General features: G+C 41.8%; 1 long non-coding RNA gene across 1 annotated transcript; it reads right to left on the bottom strand.

The window, feature by feature from the left end:
• Positions 1-9,396: 9,396 nt before the first annotated feature.
• On the bottom strand, positions 9,397-19,162 carry LOC128050954 (uncharacterized). Its single transcript, XR_008199708.1, has 3 exons — positions 19,056-19,162; positions 17,938-18,153; positions 9,397-9,485 (listed from the first exon to the last, which is right to left on the bottom strand). It is a non-coding gene; the product is annotated as an uncharacterized LOC128050954 (long non-coding RNA).
• Between the last annotated feature and the right edge of the window lie 308 nt (positions 19,163-19,470).

Raw genomic sequence — 19,470 nt, forward strand, 5'->3', positions numbered from 1 at the left:
TCCTTTCTGTTTCCAAATATTTTGAAAGTTGGCTCATGTAAAGAAAAAAAATCTGTATGATGAAAGAGCACTTCTGGGAATGAAAAAAGAGAAACCTTGTCTCTCAATGCCTAGAGGTCTAACTAGTTCCAAAGATAAAGCTTTTAAGTACTGAGCTCAAATCAATCATTACTTTAAAACTGGATATTTTCTTCCTTATATCCTGAATGTAGAAACACGAACTAATCCCAAAGTACAATTTTACAAAATTTGCCCTTAATAGCCTAATTTTTAAAGGTAGAGTCTTGTGTTTGGGGTACATATTCAAATAATTTGGTGTCTCAGTGAGGTGCATATGTAAAATATCCCTCCTTCATTGTAGTAGCTATCGAGTCAGTGTTTGTCAAAAACTTGTTGATCAGATACTAGTCTCATTTAGTTCTTGAAAAAAGGCATGTGGGGAGAATGCTATTAATAGCGTGCCCATTTTACAGTTGAGAAATGAGGTAAAACAGTTAAGTCATTTTCCCCAGGTCACAAAATGAATGAGGATTGGAGGCTGAATGTAAACAAGCTGAATATCCATAACAAAACAAAACTAAGTATGTTAAGTCAACCTCACAGCCCTGTGAAAGGCTTACTTGTTAGCCCATAAAATCTCTTTTCCAGGTAGTTTCTTAAAAATAACAACAACAAAAGTGTCAGCAGAATGTCGATTCAATTTAGTATTTCTACAAAATTATTTCTGTTTTTAGAGTTTTTCCTCTTTTCAGAGTTTTTGCCGTTGGTTCTGTTGCTAGTGCTGTTTGGCAGATAGTGTGTGCTGAGCTGAGATGGCATCCGTAGGGTCGACGGTTTGTGACCCTATGGACTGTAGCTTGCCAGGCTCTTCTGTCTCCATGGGATTCTCCAGGTAAGAGTACTGGAGTGGATTTCCATGCCCTCCTCCAGGAGATCTTCCCAGCCCAGGGATCGAACCGCTGTCTCCTGCACTATAGGCAGATTCTTTACTCACTGTGCCACCTACATTCAAATTCTCGTGTAACCTCACACTAGCCACGTGATCTGAGACATACTAAGTTTTTCAGATCTCTTTCATGTTGGTGTTCAGTAAATGGTTCCCAAGTTCTAGCTATAAATGCTTTTTTAGGAAGTGAAAAAAGGTACTTAGGTACTTAGAGATTAACTAGTCCATATATCTCAGTTTACAAGAAAAGAAAATGAGGCCCTGAGGAATTAAGGGACTTGTACAAAACCTTTCAGCTAGTTCCTAGCAGAACCAGTGAAGATTCAAGCTGCCTGAGCGCCCAGTGTGTGCTCCTTCGCTGATCCATGCTATTATCTAATATCTGCTTCCTCAAGTGGATTAGTATATGCTTGATGATCTCTGCCACTAGGAGGAGTTTTCTCCAGCAGATAGTGTGAGATTGTTTTCATGTGTAACCAGAGTCACAATGCTGGACAGAGAGCTAGGTAGAGCTAACAATCTTTTCACTGCCTATGAGTTTGAAGCTCTAGCAAAAGTGGATAGAGGCTCTTTTTGCCATTTGTGTGACTTCCATTTGCCAATTTGGATCTATAACATTTCAGCTGAGTTTGGAAAGTTGTACAACCATCACTTTGGTGGTTTCCCTGTCTTCTGGAACTTTGCTGCAGACTTGCATGAGTCATCGTGCTTCCTAGGTTTCCTCTTGGTTAAACGTCTCCATGGAGTGTCTATCTCCATGGAGTTTCCTGTGGGAAACATTTGCTTACAATTACGTCTGCCAACTGACTCCTTAAATGCATTGAGATCTCTGTGGCATGACCCGGGTCTCTCTACTTGGCTCCGATATGTTTGAAGTTTTGCCATTAATGTGAAAAAAAAAATATGGAAGGCTTGCTAAGCCAATGTACTGATGACACAAAGATGGTGAGCCCAATGAATATGATAAGGAGGGAATCAGATTATAAAAAGCCTAAACCGACGAACTAAACTAAATGGAATACAATGAAATAAAAAAAAGAGAAATTTTAAATTCTTAGGCTGGGATGCAAAATTGTAAAACTGTACCAGAAGAAGATGGGATTTTATGTTTGACATAACATTTGGCATTACATAGTATAGGTAAATTTCTACCTTGGTATACATAAAAATACCAGAGAGTTTCAGCTGCCTGTGATGCCTTTTGAATGGCTTGCTATGAACAGTAATGTGGCTGCAAAAAAAAGATCATTTCCTCTTGGGCTGCATCTTGTAACATGTGCTTCTCAGAACAAAATTAATCAGAATTTGGTTCCACTTGTTTTAGTCAGCCATATAGGGGTTATTATTTTCCTTTCTCTGCAGCAGGGACATAGCTAAACTGAAGAGCGTCCAGAATGTTTGATAAGGACAAGAGATGATTCAAAACATATGACACTATAGGGTGGTGGAAGGAACTGGAGTATTTTTAACCTGGGGGAATAATGAGAACTGTCAAGAAATCTGAAGGAGCTGAGATTTGACCATTCTTGCAAGCTGATCTGTTAGCCTGACACAGTTTCATGGATGCTGGTAGAAAGCACAAGACTCAGAGTCAGAGACAAGTTCATTACTCACAACAATCAGAGGACCCAGAGTATCAGCATTTCCCTGTGTCAGCTCCTTATCCCAGTTCGCACAGGGCAATGCAAACCGGAGGAGATGATGCTTGTACACACGATAGGTGGCATTACAAGAGAGGAATCCCAAGCTCAGTAAATCCCACTCTTTCATTATAGGCTACCTGCAGAGGACATGAACTTGGGCAAATTTCGAGGGATGGTGAGGGACAAAGAGGCCTGGTGTGCTGCAGTCCATGGGGTCACAGAGTCGGACATGACTGGGCAACTGAACAACAAGCAAATCTGCCCAACCATCTACCAAGAGAAATACTATCTCTAAACAAAGAGCTTTCAAGGGAATTAAACTCTGTCAGTGCCTCAGCTAGAAGGACATGCAAAAAGGAGGAAGGATCCATGAAGAACTGTCTTTCAACAACAGGTACATCTCAAGGGTGGTCCTATTAAAGAATATCAGAAATCTGCCACTTCAGAAGAAAACAATGGTGTCCACTTGGCAAAAATGGCCAAAATACAAGTTTACAGTAGGTTAAAATTATTTCCTGTAAAACAGAATGAGCTCAAGACGGAATGGACTCCTTGAGAAGTTAGACATGTTCAGGCAGGACTCAGGCAGCCATTTGTTGTGACTGTTGAAGAAATATTTATCCACCAGAGCAGTACTGAATTTAATGTTGTTTTCAGCTTCTTCCAGCACTCCACTTATCAGAAAAGAGAGGATAAGAAATAAGTGAGGTAACTAGGAAAAAATGCATGACAGAAAAGGATAAAGGGTACTTTCAAACTTGAAATACTTTGTTGTATAACTTCTGAAGCTCTAGTTCTGCCCTAAGAGGATCCAGACATCTCTTTGATAAACCAGAGATAGGGCTGTATCCAAAACCTTTATGAACTTTATGTTGTAATCTCCCTTGGCGGGCCTCTTCAGCTAAGAAAAACAGCTCGAAGATCTATTTGGAATTAAACTCTGAAGCCTTATCCTAGATTGATTATCCTGTGTCTAGAGAACCAGAATCTTTGCTAAGGGATCCTTTATAATTTACCTGGAAATACCTCTTGTTGTCCAGACACCTAAACCGAAGCTTGGGAATATCCCTAAGGAAAAGATCCTGTTCATAGGGTTGTTTTTAAGAAACACAACACATCTTCCCCCCACCACCGCTCCCCCACTGCCAAAAAAAGGAGATTATTTAAGAGTAACTCTCATGACAGTTAGCAAAAGGACATTTTTCACTTTGCAGATTTATTAGCTGTTCATTCTATTTGAATTCATGTGCACACACACCACATATGTAAGATGATACAACTGTAACTAGTGGGTGGAGATGCGACTATGGGCATGCCGTTCGACCTCTTTGTCTTCCTATTTCTTTCCATGAAAAGTGAGGGGGTTGAAATAGATGATAGCAGTGTTTCTTTCCAGCTTTGCAAACTCCAGAGAATCCAGGAAGAGCTGCCTTCTTAAAAGCTGCCTAGTATTCGGAGCTCTAAGAATATAATAGGGCTTAAAAGAAAATAATGGGAAGCTTAGAAGGGAAAAGAAAATGGAAATTCCCTTTGAAAAATGGTTTAAGGAAATCTCTCATAGGCTAAAGCATAGACACATCAATCAGGATATTGGGGAAGTCTATGGGATGGAATTATATAGGAATATCTTGTGGTGCTTTGTGACAAGATGTGAGTACACTTTATGGCCGGAAACTGGAAGCAAAACTTCAACTGTATTCTAAATTCAGGAGGGAATCCTATTCTAAAAAGTTGACCTTGGTAAGAGCCCCAGACTGGCTGAAGTGTTGGGTGCTGACTCATCAGGCCAGAGCAAGCTGTAAGGGTAGGGAGGACTTGCTTCTAAAGAGGTAGACACCTCTCTGGAAATAATTCATTTATTCTTTAAAGTAACAGGAGAGACAAAGCTTAAATGGTTGTCCTTCTTTTGCATCTCAAAACAAGCAAATAACTAAACTCTTTTGGCTTGGGCCAGTTTGATCCCACCCTGAATATGCACATACAGAGAACTGAACACATTTTCTGGAGATCACAGCTCTCTACAACTTTGTGATGAATCAGTAATTGAGGCACCCCTCTTTGTATGCTTTATCTCGGAAGACATACATACAGATCTCACAAATCACATCTCAGAATTTATTCAGTGCTTTGGAGCTTAAAATATTTTTTTTGAAAATAATTATGTTTCCATATGGTTTATACATCAGTTCTGAAAGTTGACATCCTCTTGAAACTATGAGATTTCTTTCAATGATTTAGTCAGATAAAATTTGTCGTCAAGTAAAATTTGTCATCACACCGAATTTATCAACATAATATAAAAATTTCAGAGTTTCAATAAAACAATGGAACTTGAATGGGTACTTTTTCCCCTGCAAACATCCACCTTAATTTCTGCCTCCTAAAACTGTTGCTTTATTTTGTTTCAGCTTTAACCCTTAAAAATAGTAAAAGAACAATCTTACTTGGAATGTTCATTAGTTTAACAGCAGGAGTCAAATTAATCTCCTTCAAACCCCATATTAGACCTTACTTTACAGGGTTTAAGATGTTTTTAAAAAGAGGTTTTTTGGAAGAAGCCGTGTTGATCTAGAACTTGGAGTCTCTTGGGAGCAGAGAGCTCAGACTGAGAATGAGTCTGCCACATTTTTCTGAATCAAAAGTCAGCTCTATTCTAGCATGACCTTGGGAAAGTAATTTTTGTCATCCTAGGATACAGATATACATGATAGAGGGCAGCTGCACTCATTATAAATATCTTGTAAGGTAGGCAAAATGCTGCACTATAACTCCTGTAGCCAGAAAGCCAGGAGAGAGAGGGCTTTTGTGACCTTTCAAGAATAGGCTGTTCACCCCAAGGAGTCCTGAGTAATTAAAAAAGAGGGTTAGCACTTCTCACTGGAGGGATCAATTTACTCTGAACACCCCAAAGCGTTTTATCACTTGTTCTGGTCTCTGACTCTGGACAAGGGAGGGTGGAGCGTGGGAGACCCATATTCAGGGTGGGATCAAACTGGCCCAACCAGTGAGGGGGTGGTTGAAGAAGGAGCAGTAATCTGAGAAGGAAAAACAAAAATAGAGTGGGGGATAAAGTGAGGAGAGAAAGAAGAGCAGGCTCTGGGAGGCCCCGTGGCACTTACTGGCAATCCCGTGTTCCAAGGCCTCGTGGAGGGCAGATGGCTATTTACGTCTGTCCTGTTTTAGTAGCAGATGCTAGCATGGCCCCAAGGGAGGGTGCAGACACTGGTCTTGACCACCACTCCCCATGTCAGTTTCTTTCTCAAGAATCTGCAGTGACTCTCACCCTTCATTTTGCCTTTTCCGCCTTTCGGATGTTCAGCTCCACCCTTATCCTTCCCATAAGAGTTCCAACTCTCCCTCCAACTATATTGTCCAGACAGGCTGCTCTCCTTCCTCTATGCCCCACATCCTCACCCCCTTTCCTCTTCTACAACTTTCCCTCTTCTCTTCCAATGAACATATCTAAAACGCGCCTGTCATCTTAGGTCAAGACATAATTCATTTCAGAATAGCAACTTAGATTGCATAAAGTTTTATACCATGCACTTAAACACACTATGCTCACCTGACTCACTGTTTCCCGGGACGGTTCCTTGACTATCTTGGCCCTCAGCCTTCTCTCCCACATTCTGTCTCCTAGAGCATCTGTTTGCGGACCCACCTCTACAGAATTGCTCTGTAGGGAGGGAAGGCTGTAGGAATCTACATTTTCAACAAGCTCCCCCAGAGGAACTAAGGAGCTGGAATGAACTAAGGAGGCTGAATTTTAACTTTGGCTGTTTTTTTTATATCTTTCCATATTGTTTCTACATTTTTACCATGGTCATATATACCTTTTATAATAAAAATTTGTGGGGGTGCATATATATCTGTTAAGCTCTCAGAGGATTCTGATGGTGTAGGAACCATAGGTTCCCACAGTTGTTTGAACAATGACGCGGACACACGCCTTCTTTCATTTCTCAGCTCTTCAGTGGGGTTGACAGTTACTCAAGAGCAAGAACTAGTTTTATGATTTTCCTCTTTCCAGTGCTAGAAATGCCAGGCTCAAAGCACTCAATAAGTACCTGAATGGATGCCCAATAAAACAGGAGAAAAATTAAATAAGGATACACATGACATGGTACATTTGAAGAAAAAAAGAAACTTTACAATGAGTAGGTTAAAGAAAGATGCAATAGTATTGCAGAAAAAAAGATACTTAGGTGACTTAATAGACCACAGGATGACCACAGATAGCATCAGTGTTGTGTTTTGGGAACTAGAAATGTAGGATCTCCGAAGGCATCAATTAACTTGTAGCATGATGAAACCAAGAGGTGGTTATCTTTTTAATCTGGCTCATTCTTATAAGTGATCACAGTTATGAATTCTATAGCTAAAGAAAGCTGAGTAGTTGGGAAGAGTTAAGAATCAAAATTTACATACTTTGCCATTGGAAATACAAACTAATACAGCTGCTTTAGGAAACAGTCTCACAGTTCTTCAAAAAGTTAAACACAGCATTGGCATATGGGCTAGCAAATCCACTCACAGGAATTTACTCAAGGGAACTGAAAACACATATCCACGCAAAATCTTGTACCAGTGTGTTCATAGCAGCATTCCTTTTAGACTGGCCAGTGAATAGCCATGATAAATGAATAATGGCTCAGATGGTAAAGAATCTGCCTTCAACGTGGGAGGCCCGGGTTCGATCCATGGGTTGAGAAGATCCCCTGGAGAAGGGAATGGCAACGCACTCCAGTATTCTTGCCTGGAGAATTCAGTGGATAGAGGGGCCTGGTGGGCCACAGTCCATGGGGTTGCAAAGAGTCGGACATGACGGAGAGACTAATACAACACAGTCTAGCCAAACAACAGGATATTATTTGGCCATACAAAGATATAGAATACAGGTCATGCTACAACACAGGTGAATCTGTCTTAAAAACATGCTATGTGAAAGGAGCCAGACGCAAAAGGCCATGTGCTCCTAGGCTCCATTAGTATGAAATGTCCAGAACTGGCAAATCCATAGAGACAGAAGCTGGATTAGATATTACTGGATCTGAGAAGAAAGAGGGATGGGACATGACTGGTACTGGGTATAGAATTCTGGAATTAGATAGTGATGATGGTCACATAATTCTGTGAATATATTAAAGACCAGTGAATTGTTTACTTTAGAAGGCTAAATTTTGTGGTATGTAAATTACATTTTAATAGAGCTATTATTTTTTAAATGAAAAGAAATCAAGAGGGAATACGGGGGACAAGGGAAAGCTGAGCAGAAGAATCTCCAAAATGTTACAAAAGAAAGAATAAGACAAGGGAGAAGTTTTACTAAAGGCTGCCTTTTTAGGCATAGTTCCTTTTTTAAACTTTTTTTTTTTTTTTTTAAGGCTAATTGAGGAGAAAATAAGAAGACATAGACTTTAAATGCAGCCTTAAGGAGTTCAGTTTAGATGAAAGATTTTCCTATCTGTACGGAGTTGAAATAAGAGGTTTGCATATCTCTCTTTTTGGGAGACTTAAACAGTGCTTTGAATAGGTCCCATGTGTAAATCTGTGGAAGCCCTTCCTGAAACGGGAGAGGGATGAATTAGATGACCTTTTATGGTCTTTGGTCTTTTTCTCGTTTTCAGAACAATTAGTCCTCAGCAGTTGATATCACACACTGCCTCCAGGGCGCTGAAATAAGAGAGAGGAGACACTTCTGTTTCTTGAAAAGTTTTATTTGGTTTCTATATCAGTCATAAGCATACATTCTTCTTAAGACTGTAAATGTCTTCTCCTCCAAACAGTTAGCTTTTTATTGAAAAAAAAAAAAAAGCACAACTTGAAATAAGCCACCTATTATTTCGATCAATTGTGCAAAGAAAGTAAATTCAGATCATGTATCGCTACCTCTACTCCTGTTATTAATACGAATACATAGAATGCACTTGGCCTAGTAAATAGTTGGCAAACCTCCACAAGCCTTTGAATTCATTTTATTTGAAAAGTAAAATAGCATCATCCTCACTCATATTTCCCAGGGATCAATCACTTCTTCTAAGCATTCCCAATTGCCTCCCATTGCTCTTAGCTTTAGGAGACAACAAGTACCTGCTGTGGGTCCGTCCACTCAGCAGCATCCTCCTCATTCTCTGCCCAGGACCCAGATTCCCATGAAAAGAAAACAAGCTGGGGGACAAAATTAGAGCAAGGAAGTCTGTTCTGGCTCTGCCTTCAGATTCAAACCAGGTCTGTCTTCCTGGTGACCTAGTCAGGCCCCCCAGGTCCAGTAGGGCCTCATTTCAGGCACAGTCACTATTGGTACTCTTGGCTTCATCATCACACACGTTCAAGAATATTGATTCATTGAGTAAATGTCGAGACTGAAACTTTCCTATTTTGCGTTGGTAATGGAAACCTCCATTTCCAATGTCCTCAAATGTTTACTGAATAAATGGATTGTGGTTCTAGAACCAGATAGGGTGAAGACTTTGAGTTGCTGAGAACGGTGACTAAAGGAAACCTCTCACTGAGACACAAAGCACTCCTCTTCCTCAGGATGGACTCCTGCTTCTATCCTGCTAAGCAAGGGCATGGTCAAACTGCCCTTTCTCCAGGCCTTCAAGTCCGTCAGCCCAGGTCGAGGTTGGCATGCTCCGATATGGGTCCAAAAGAATCCGGAAGCACCTGACGATGAGGATGCCCAAGAAAATAAACAACAAAATCACAAAAACAAATGTGGTTTTCTGCTCCAGAGACATGCTAGAATCTGATGACACGTTCCCAAGGGGCAACAGAGGAGAAGGGACTGGCTGTCCTCCATCCATTGTCCAGGGATGCTGGAGCACAGGGTCTCCCGGCTTCTTTCTCTTCCATCATCAGCCTGCCGAGATCATGGTGGCTGCACCTTGGAGAGCCTTCAGAGAGAAAGGAAGGGAAGGAGAGGGAGTAAACATCAAAGGGCAACTTTATTTCTAGGCTCACCATCCTATTTTTCAGAGAGAAGAAGCATTCGCAAAGCTTTTTCAACAGGGATGCTTAATTACATATAACTATGGGGAAGAATATGTTACTCTTGCATGAAATTACCAGACTGTTCTCAGGGTAGCCACCTGGGGCCAGGAGGGATGGGCAGGGAGGGCAACCAGAGTACAGAAGATGAGAAATGTACAAGGTAATGTTGACCTCAAATGTGTTGCCAACTTGACATCCAAACCAAGCCTCCCTGCCAAGTCTCTTCCAGATTCCCTCCAATAATAATACTCTCACATCATTCTTATAATGAGACCATTGACTGGATACCAGCTGTGTGCCAGGACTGTAGCTAAACACAACAGAAGATAGCCATTCTATCACAGGCTCCATGAAAGCAGGGATCTCTGTAGCACGAGGAAACTGAGGCTGGAAAAGTGTCAGTCACTCTGCTGCTAAGACGCTTCAGTCGTGTCCGACTCTGTGCGACCCCATAGACGGCAGCCCACCAGGCTCCCCCGTCCCTGGGATTCTCCAGGCAAGAACACTGGAGTGGGTTGCCATTTCCTTCTCCAATGCATGAAAGTGAAAAGTGAAAGTGAAGGTGCTCAGTTGTGTCCAACTCTCAGTGACCCCATGGACTGCAGCCCACCAGGATCCTCTGTCCGTGGGATTCTCCAGGCAAGAATATTGGAGTGGGTTTCCATTCCCTTCTGCAGGGGATCTTCCGACCCAGGGATCAAACCTGGGTGTCCTGCATTGCAGGCTGATTCTTCATTGTCTGAGCCAGGCTGGAAAAGGTGCTTAACATAGAAACTCTCTCAAGGAGCACTGGGTTTGGGTCCTGAGTCTCTAGCCTCCGTGGTACTGTGTGTGGGACCTTGAAGAGGTCACTAAGTTGGAAAGATGAGAAGTAGAAATGGCTGCATGCTATCTCACGGTGCTATCATGAAGATGAATGTCAGGGAAAACCTTTGAAAAGCATACAAAGATGAAAAGCAAAGGAAACAAAGTGTTGCTTCACTGAAGACAGGACTAAGGAAGCTACCATGCTTCTCTGCTCTCTCTCACCTCGCCTAGGCCAAGGGAGAAGGGAGGGGTCTCAGACTCCCAACCATCAAACTCCTGCTGCTTTTTCTCTCTTCATCAAAACACAAAAACATGGTTCAATGCTTGATCCTGGAAAGGACCTAGAGAACCGAGCTAGGGAAAAGAAATTGATTGCATTTTTAAAAAGCCAAACAGCAGCTTCCTACTGTTTGTTTAAGACCATTTGGTGAGAGGAAGAGAAAGAAAGAAATGTTATCACTATTTCTATTTTGCTAGTAGAAAAACTAAGGTGTATGGATATTACTGTTTGTCTTTAAAGGCATATTGAAGTAGCCATTGAGGCCAGTGGAAGCTTCATATATTGAACTAAACCCATTTAAATCAAATTTGATAAAGAAAAGTACTTATATCAGACATTACTATATAGGTAAATCATAGGACATATTTATGAATCTGTCTGTAAAAAAATTACATAGTCATCTATGGAAATTACCATGAATTCAAAAGAAATTATGCTCAGTGAAAATAAGCAACCAAATAAAAATAGAATTATGGCCTAAAGGATTAACATAGTATTTCTTCAGTTAACTTATAATCATTGTCTTGAGGTATAGAATTAGTGAGCATAACAACAGTTTGTGTGTATGTTGACACTTCAAAGTTTATAAAATCACAGTTTAAAAATAGTTTATAAGGGAACTACAACTGGTATCTGGGAGGAAGGAGTGACCAGTTTAGGGGAAATATTTTGCAGCTCCTTGACTCTGAATATTTTAAAGGTTGGAATAGTTGCAGTAGATTCACTTATGATTCATTTTTATTTTAAAGTATGATTGGAAGAAAATTTGACTGTTTTTTAAAAACATCTCCTTAGGCGTATAGAGGATATTCATGGATTGGGCTTGGTTTGCTTGTTTTTAAGCACCCTGCCAGTCTTGGGTGCTAATCTTAATAGGAACTGAAGAGCGGACAGGAAAGGTAGCCAAGCCAGCTCTCCCTGGTGCTTCTAAGGACATCCATACCCAACCAAATACCCAAACTGGATTTAATCATACCAAACAAAAAATTCCCCAAAACCTGGGTCAAAAGAAAGCCTCGTGGTGATAGAGGAATAGATGTCTAAGCTGTGCTGTGCTCAGCTGTGTCTGACTCTTGCGACCCCGCAGACCGTAGCTTGCCAGGCTCCTCTGTTCATGGGATTTTTCAGGCAAGAATACTAGAGTGGGTTGCCATTTCCTCCTTCAGAGTAACTTCCCAATCCAGGGACCGAACCCTCATCTCTTATATCTCCTGCACTGGCAGGAGAGTTCTTTACCACTGAGACCCACTATGTTGCCTCTTGTCTTTCCATGTCCTTCTGATCCCTGGCCTTCCCATGGCTTACTAAAATCCATTTTACTATGTCCATTTTCCCTCTGGCCCAAGTGAAGCCAGAGCCACTTTCTTCATCTGTTCTTTAACACAGCCAAGACAGGTCTGCAGTTTTAGGAATTTTTTTAAATGAAAACATTACATAATCCGAAAGGGAAATAGAAGAAAAAAGAGGACCATTAACTGTGTAAATTTACAACACAAAGTTTGCTAGATCTGTGAAGTTCAATGACAACAGTGGAGAAGTAGATATAGAACCTTTTGAAACTGTGTTAATGACACTTTTAGCCATGAGCTGTCTGACTAATATAGCAATGCTTTTTCAGTCCCTCCCTTCCCACCCCTGGTCTTCACTTTACTATCATGATGAGCACCATCATGACACCCTGGACCAGTCTTCTCCAGCCTTGTCCTTTGTACAAGGCAAAATATCAAGTCCTTTTGTCTTAGCTAAGCATCCTATAATTCCTAGGCTTATTCCATAACTCAGGTTTTAGAACTGGTACACCATTCATTTGGGGGATGCAGTGATGGGCAACCTTTACAAGAAGCCCCAGTAAACAACCTAGTCATCTCAATTCAGATTATCAGCAACATCTCTCTATACATGAGTCTGGGGCCTCACTTCTTCACAGGGAAGCCAACTATTAGAATGTCTTAACACTCAGTTTTAATTTGCAATTTTACCATGCTATGCTGATTAAAAGGCAGATCTAAGGATATAGTTAACACTCTTTGCAACCTGATCTTTGCAACCTCTTTGCAACCCTCTTTGCAACCTGATATTTTACCGGGTTTTGAGAAGCCCGCTAAAATATAAATATATATATTCTTGTTCTCTGAGCCTTTCACCACCAACCCCTTTTAGATAAACCAAACTGAGGAGACAAGAGAGATGAAAGCATTTTGAGAACTCTACAGATCTTTACAGATTGTAAGCCTCTCCCCTCCCAGCATACTATGATGCCTAAGTTCCTATTAAAATCACTTCATTTGGTCAAATCATCACAGGTCTCTATTAAAGTGCAGTATTTTACCAGGGAAAATGAAACATTAACACATTAGCGGGGATTTGTCTTTAAATACTGTTCCTGTTTGGAGGAGGGGGGAAAGAGGTAGATAGAAAGGAAATTGAAGGAAGATCCTGCTGGGAGCAAGGGGCTGCTAGAGGGACTTGTGGGAACCAGACGTGGGGGCTATGAGTTGATGGTCCAGAGGGAGAGTCCTGGGGAAGGATGAGGGAAAGTGGGTAGAGATGAGAGGAGGAGATGGTTATGAAGGGAGATGGAGATCCAGAGATTCAGAAAGAAATGCCAATTATTTCCCAGTTTTGCCTGGAACTGCTTGAAATCCCTAGAAGAGCCTGCTTGATTTTAAAACTGCAATCAACTAATCAATAATTTACAAATTTGAAAAGCTCAACAGCATGTTTAAGCTAAAGGAAGCATCAGTGTAAGATGCAGAAATAGAAATAAATATAATCACTTGGCCACCACAGTACAAGAATATTCAAAGACATCCAAATTTTTTAAGTGCCTGAGAGTAAAGTGTCCCGTTTTGGGTCGAAATGATTCTTAGGGAATGGTCACAATTGCTTTTACCTAAACAATGAAATGTTCCTTTCAGATGAATAATGGAATGTGGGCAAGTAAATTATTTCGAAAGATTTTGATGCAACCATTATCAGCATTAATAACAACAAAAGCCAGTTATTTTAGGAAGGACCAGAGTCACTCACAGCAGTATTTTAATCCTGACTGGCTTTCCCTATCACGCAGCACACCTGTCTTCCCTTTGCTTGGTCCATTTGTATGTGGAAATAAAGTCTAATTTTAACATGGACCAAGGAAAGCTTAATTGAAAGCTGCCATTTTCAAAAGTCATGTAATACATCCCTTTTCTCAAACTAAGCTCCTTGGACTCTAAGTTCACAAAGTGCAAACACCCTGAATTAGTCACAAAGCCCCGTGTGAGAAGTCCATCTCACCCATAGCCATTCTCTCTGTCAGCCACTCACTTTAGTCCGTTTGCAGAGAAACCCTCTCTTTCTTACCCCATTCTTCCTCTATACTGCGTCATGATTCATCTTTCTAAGCTCAAATTTACCATTCCTCCCCTCAGAAAACCCTTGTGCTCCAATATCCAAGACCCCTCACCAACCCCTTAACCCTCTTGTGGACCTGATACACCTGTTTTCTGGCCCACAAATTAGATGGCAATCTGTCAGTGGAATTTTTCTGAGGTATTACTATATTTTCAAAGTAAGTTCAGAAAGGAACAAAGATCAATTTGGTTTTGAGCAAAATGACCAGTGGACAAGAACGAACTTACATGTAATTGATCTGCAGTCACCTAGGGAGAGAGTCCCAACTCTGGCCGTTCAGCAGCTCCACCTCACACCTGGTATCCTTTGAACACCTCCAGGTTTCCCACCTCTGAGCTTTGAGTCATGATGCTGTCCGCCAGCTGCTCTCCTCCTCGCTCTCTTCCCACCTGCGGCTTTCTCTCCCTCCCCCCGGTCCACGCCAAAGTCCTCCTCCCCAGCAGGTCCTCAGTCCTCCCTTCACCCAAGGCACCGACGCTTCCTGCGTTCTGTCCCTGGGAACAGTTCACCTGCACTCTGCAGCAGCACCTATTACAGGATGTATCTCCTGAGGACGTGCTCCTCACCATCTCCTTTTTAAACAACAGGCTCCTTGAGGAATTCCTTGCTGCTTTGGGATCACTGCCTCTCTAAATAGAGGTTGAAACAAACCTCTGGCCCCTTAGAGTTCAGGGAACTGAATTCAAGCTTGGAGGTGCTGGGTGGTACAGAGAAGGGGTGAAAAAAAGAACATGTCATCCATCCTAACTGGGATGTTAGACCATTGTGGTTGAAATAGATCTTGTTTCAAAGAATCACAAATAGTCTGAGTCACAGTGACATTTTAATAGTCACAGAGCTCATGATTTAAGAAGCAGTTGTTTGTTTTTTTTACATTTTCTTTGGCCTCACTGCTGATGGGTAGGGTCTGAAATATAGAAATCAGCTGGAATTAAGCACTCTCCCTTCTGTTTAAGGGGTCAATCCTTTCTTACCTAGATTGCTTTTGGATGGAGAAGGGTAGCCATTTAAAATATCCTGAATTGTATTGTCTTACATGGGAACTATCAATGTCAACACATATCCTTCTCAAGCTTGGAACCTTTGGGCTGTTCATCTCATTATAAAATTTCACAGTAAGAAAAAATATTTTGTCTGGAGAGAACTATCTTAAAGTAATGATATATTTCTGACTTTTCAAGGGACAGCCACAGAATTCATTCACTGCATTTGGCCCCTTGTCCTGGGAAAGCACACACAGGCATTTGATTTCACCATCTCACTTTTGTGGTCGTCCCTCTCGCGATGGGTTGCAATAACAGCCACAGTAGATGCAGTGTGTGTATAGTGCTGCCTGGCACATTGTGAGCTGTTCAAAAACTAGGTGATGAGGAAGGACTGTTTTCTCTTTATCTCGTTGTTGTGCAAAATGAGATTTATTGCTCATTTCCCATGCAGGAATGGAGATTGTTAAATAAACCACCCCAAATCAAAAAACTCAAGAGTAGCCCCCTTCAGAGGGGAATGAGTAGAAGGTCATCATCCTTCAACTGCTAATGCCCTGCAGGGTGCTGTGAAACAATGCAGTCTGTATTTTAAGTACTCCGAAACCATATAATTGCTGTACCTAATTTTTAAAACTCGTAGGCCACAAACCTAGTTATGTAAAGCCGATGTAAAAACAGTTCAACCATCGAGCAAGAACACTCACAGGCTTGTCCAGTTTACACTCACATGTGATGGACAGGACACCTTGTCCCACAAAGACGTCCTGTGTACCTTGCTTATATTTATCTAGCAGCCTAGTGAGACCAATCTGTAGACTATGAAATAGGGAGGGAGTTGGCTAGGTAGGCAGGACTGAATTTGCAACAACTGACAGGAACAAACTTCCTCAAAGTGCTGCATTATCCTATAATAGTGCTGAAGCTCGGCTGTTGAAATGTGAACATGTCTTGTAAAAATGGAAGAAATAATATATCCTGAAAGTGAGGCAGAATAGAATCACTCTCTACTTTTTTGAGCTTAAGGAAGCCTCAACTGCGTTGCTGTCTGTATAGCTGGAGTGTCTGGAGGTATATCGTCCATCCCAGCCACCCACCCCCGACATGTAAACATCCCAATCAACCCTGTTACACATTTCCCGCCACAACTGTGAGCCCACCACCAAAGCTACCTCATTTCTCATAGAAATTTTGTGTATGAATCCAGTGAAGAACAACTTGCATTCCAGGATATACATGCAAAGATGCAAAATGTTTCCTATAAATTCAAAGAATACATGGCCCTTTTGGTGGCCAGCCAAAATCTCGAGGTAGAGATTTCCTGACTCTAAGTGCTTCAGGCATTTTAACCACCCTCTCCCCATTTTTCTGGCTCACATAAATGCATGGCAACTTCCACGTTCCTCTTTTTCAACACCGCTCCTATTCTGATACAATAGCCCTGATGATTCCAAATTCACAGGATGGTTAGGAGTAAATATTAATTTATACACTCGAAAATTAGACGCATGGCTAGTAGAAAGTCCATAGACAACAATTTTAAAGACAAGCGAATGTGGTCAGCTACAAATTTCAACAGGCAGTTTCAGAACTGTTGCTAGACCTCACTGCTGCACAGGAGGTCGGCTTCCTCTGCTGATCTCTGCAAAGTCAGCCTGCAGACACATCTGCTGCTTGGTTTGGGGAGTGAACCCTGTTGTAGCCGGTTCACCATGCTGGTCAGCAGGGGACCTTTATCTTCAGCCTGAGCCCTGACCTCAGCTTTGCTTCCTCCCTATTTTCATCTTCCTCCTAACATCTGCTTTACCAGTTTTAAAGGGACTGCAGGGCAAGACTGCAGCTTTGCTGAGAACATCAGAAAAATAGCCTGTGAGTGCCCAGTCAGTAAACGGGGGTGTCAAAAGGCACCACGAGCAAACTGGAACTTTAAAGTCCAAACAATAACCTTGCTGTTCAACTCAGTTTTCCTTCTCTTTCCTTGTGTGTTTCCTAGTGAAAGAGAGTGCTTGCTGATACCTCAAAAGGCTAGGGCTGCACACTGCCCAGGGACAACAGGGACAGTCAGCACTATCCTTATGAGTTGTTTGGGTCATGATCCAAATTAGAATATCCTTGTTGCATTTTGGAAGGTTGGATGTTTTAGGCGAATAGAAAATAATGTAATGGGCAAAGAGCTTTCAAGAATAATTTACTGCAGCTTAGCAAAGAAAAAAGCCTGTTTTACTATTCTCTTATCCAGTATCTGTAGCATTATAAACTTAAGCATGCTTTAAAAATACAGGCATCATTACATTTCACCCCCGTGCATTAACTTTGCCTAGCAACTATTTAATTAGACTTTATCTGACAGCTCGATCTAAATTCAGAACTTGGATCCAAAAGGCATCCATGCGATCATGGCTCATGCATATATTTAAAGTTAGAGGAAAGCGTTTAATTAGCCCACCATAGACACAGATTTTGGTCAAATACCTGGAGCTGGCTGAACAAACACTTGATCCATTTCCTGGTGGAACAGTTACAGGTAGTTACAAAGCCTCCTTAGTTTCCATTCTTCCCGACCAGGCTGTGGGAAAGCAGTAGGGAGTGGTAGCTGCAAGCAGCTGATGGCACACCCCAGAGCTAAAGCTGTTGTTTCAGGCTTAGAAACTTCCCGTTAAAACCCCGAGTTAAAGGAGCATCGTCTTTCTGTGTGAGGCATCATTAGCGGCCAATACAGCTGCTTCTCTGAGGCGAGCCATGATTTCGGTTCTGCCTCAGCAACTCTTCAGAGAATTCTGCTTCAGTGAGTAGAGGCAGTATCCTAGCAGTGTGTCTGAAATCATCTTCAAGAAAGCATTAACATTCAAAAGGAGTACGGGAGGAAAACCTCACAGGGCATTCCCATACCTTTTCAGAAATCAAAGCCATGAGTCTACCAGTGTCCTGCTCTTCTCTATTGATTGTTGACACTATTCCTCTTTGGGGATGTCAATTAGCACCGTGCAGCAACCAGCCTCCATATCGATCATGGTTTATGACCTTCAGGCCAACTTAATTAATGGAAAGACTTCTAGGGAAGGACATCAACTTAGCATTTAGGAGATGAAGGAAAGACTCCTTTTCCTAAAAAAAAAAAACAACAAAGTTGACCTTTTAGAAAAGCAACGATTATGGGAGGCATTGAGGAAAGAACAAGTACAAAAGAAGAAAAGCCTAGTTTCACCACCTGTTTGTAAATTTACTAGGTGGTGGGTTGCCAGGTCCACTCTCCTCTGGGCAGCCTGCATGATTGTGACCTTGGCAGGTACCCCACCCCACACAGGCCATCTGAGCCCACTTGGTGAATAAAGATAGACCTTCACTGAGAAAAAGTTGTACTAATTCTAAAGATTCTGGTTACATGGCATAACACGTATACTATTTTCCGTGGACAAAGTACCTAAATAAATTGGAAAAATATTATAGGATAAAATTCATGTTAAAAAAAAAAAAGTGCTTCTCTTGAAAGCATTCAGCCTAATCCTTAAGATGGAACATCCTTGCTTTTTCGTAACTCACCACTTTCTTTGTTGAAATGGAAAAACAATTAGCAACAACACCCACCCACCAGATGATGGGGTGCAAGGTATCTAAAGCTGACTCTCGCTGTGCCTGTCAGCTCTGCTGTCTCTTCGGCTCCCCTGAGAAGCTGGCCGTGACCCAGTAGCCCTAGGGGACTAGAATGGAGCTCATTCTCTAAGAGGAAACCCCCCACCTGCTAGCAAGAGGCAACAATCCTGGATAAGCCTCAGATCCAAGGAAATTCAAATGCTAAGGGTTGGAGTCTAACATCAGAATCAAATGCTTCACAAGGACATGAAGGTATTTTCCCCGGATGTTTTCCAGACTTTTTAACCGAATTTCCTTTCCAATTAGTATAACTTGCTATATTTTTTCTCTCTCTCACACACATACACAAAGACACACAGACACACAAAACAATGGAACAAATAAAATCCAACAGAGTGCTGTCATTCAATACTAACTGGTATCCATGCTTTTCAGCCGACGGTGCTGGTGGACGGAGCACCCTGCTCGGTAATGCTAACAGAGTGTGGTTCAGGGAACAATCTGACCCCACCCTCACTTATATACTTATCATTCCATGGGGTGAAAAAGGACTCTAGTTAGAAACGAGCCAGGTTACCACCAGTTCCCTGCCCAGAGGCCCCTCAGATATTGTTGTCATCTGTAGACAGTAGAGGTAGCAGGGAACATGAGAGGGCTGTGGCTGTCCTCTAGCTACTGTGCAGCCTGAGCCCATCCCAGGGAGATGAGTGCCTGGCCTATTTTTAAAACTCTCCAGAGAAGTAGATTCCAAAGCCCCCTCTGACAACCTCTGTTTACACTAACTCCTCCATTGCTTACTTCGTCTCAGTGAGTCAGCGCATTTTTCTCTTC

The sequence above is a fragment of the Budorcas taxicolor genome, chromosome 7, assembly GCF_023091745.1.
Source record: "Budorcas taxicolor isolate Tak-1 chromosome 7, Takin1.1, whole genome shotgun sequence".
Lineage (NCBI taxonomy): Eukaryota > Metazoa > Chordata > Mammalia > Artiodactyla > Bovidae > Budorcas > Budorcas taxicolor.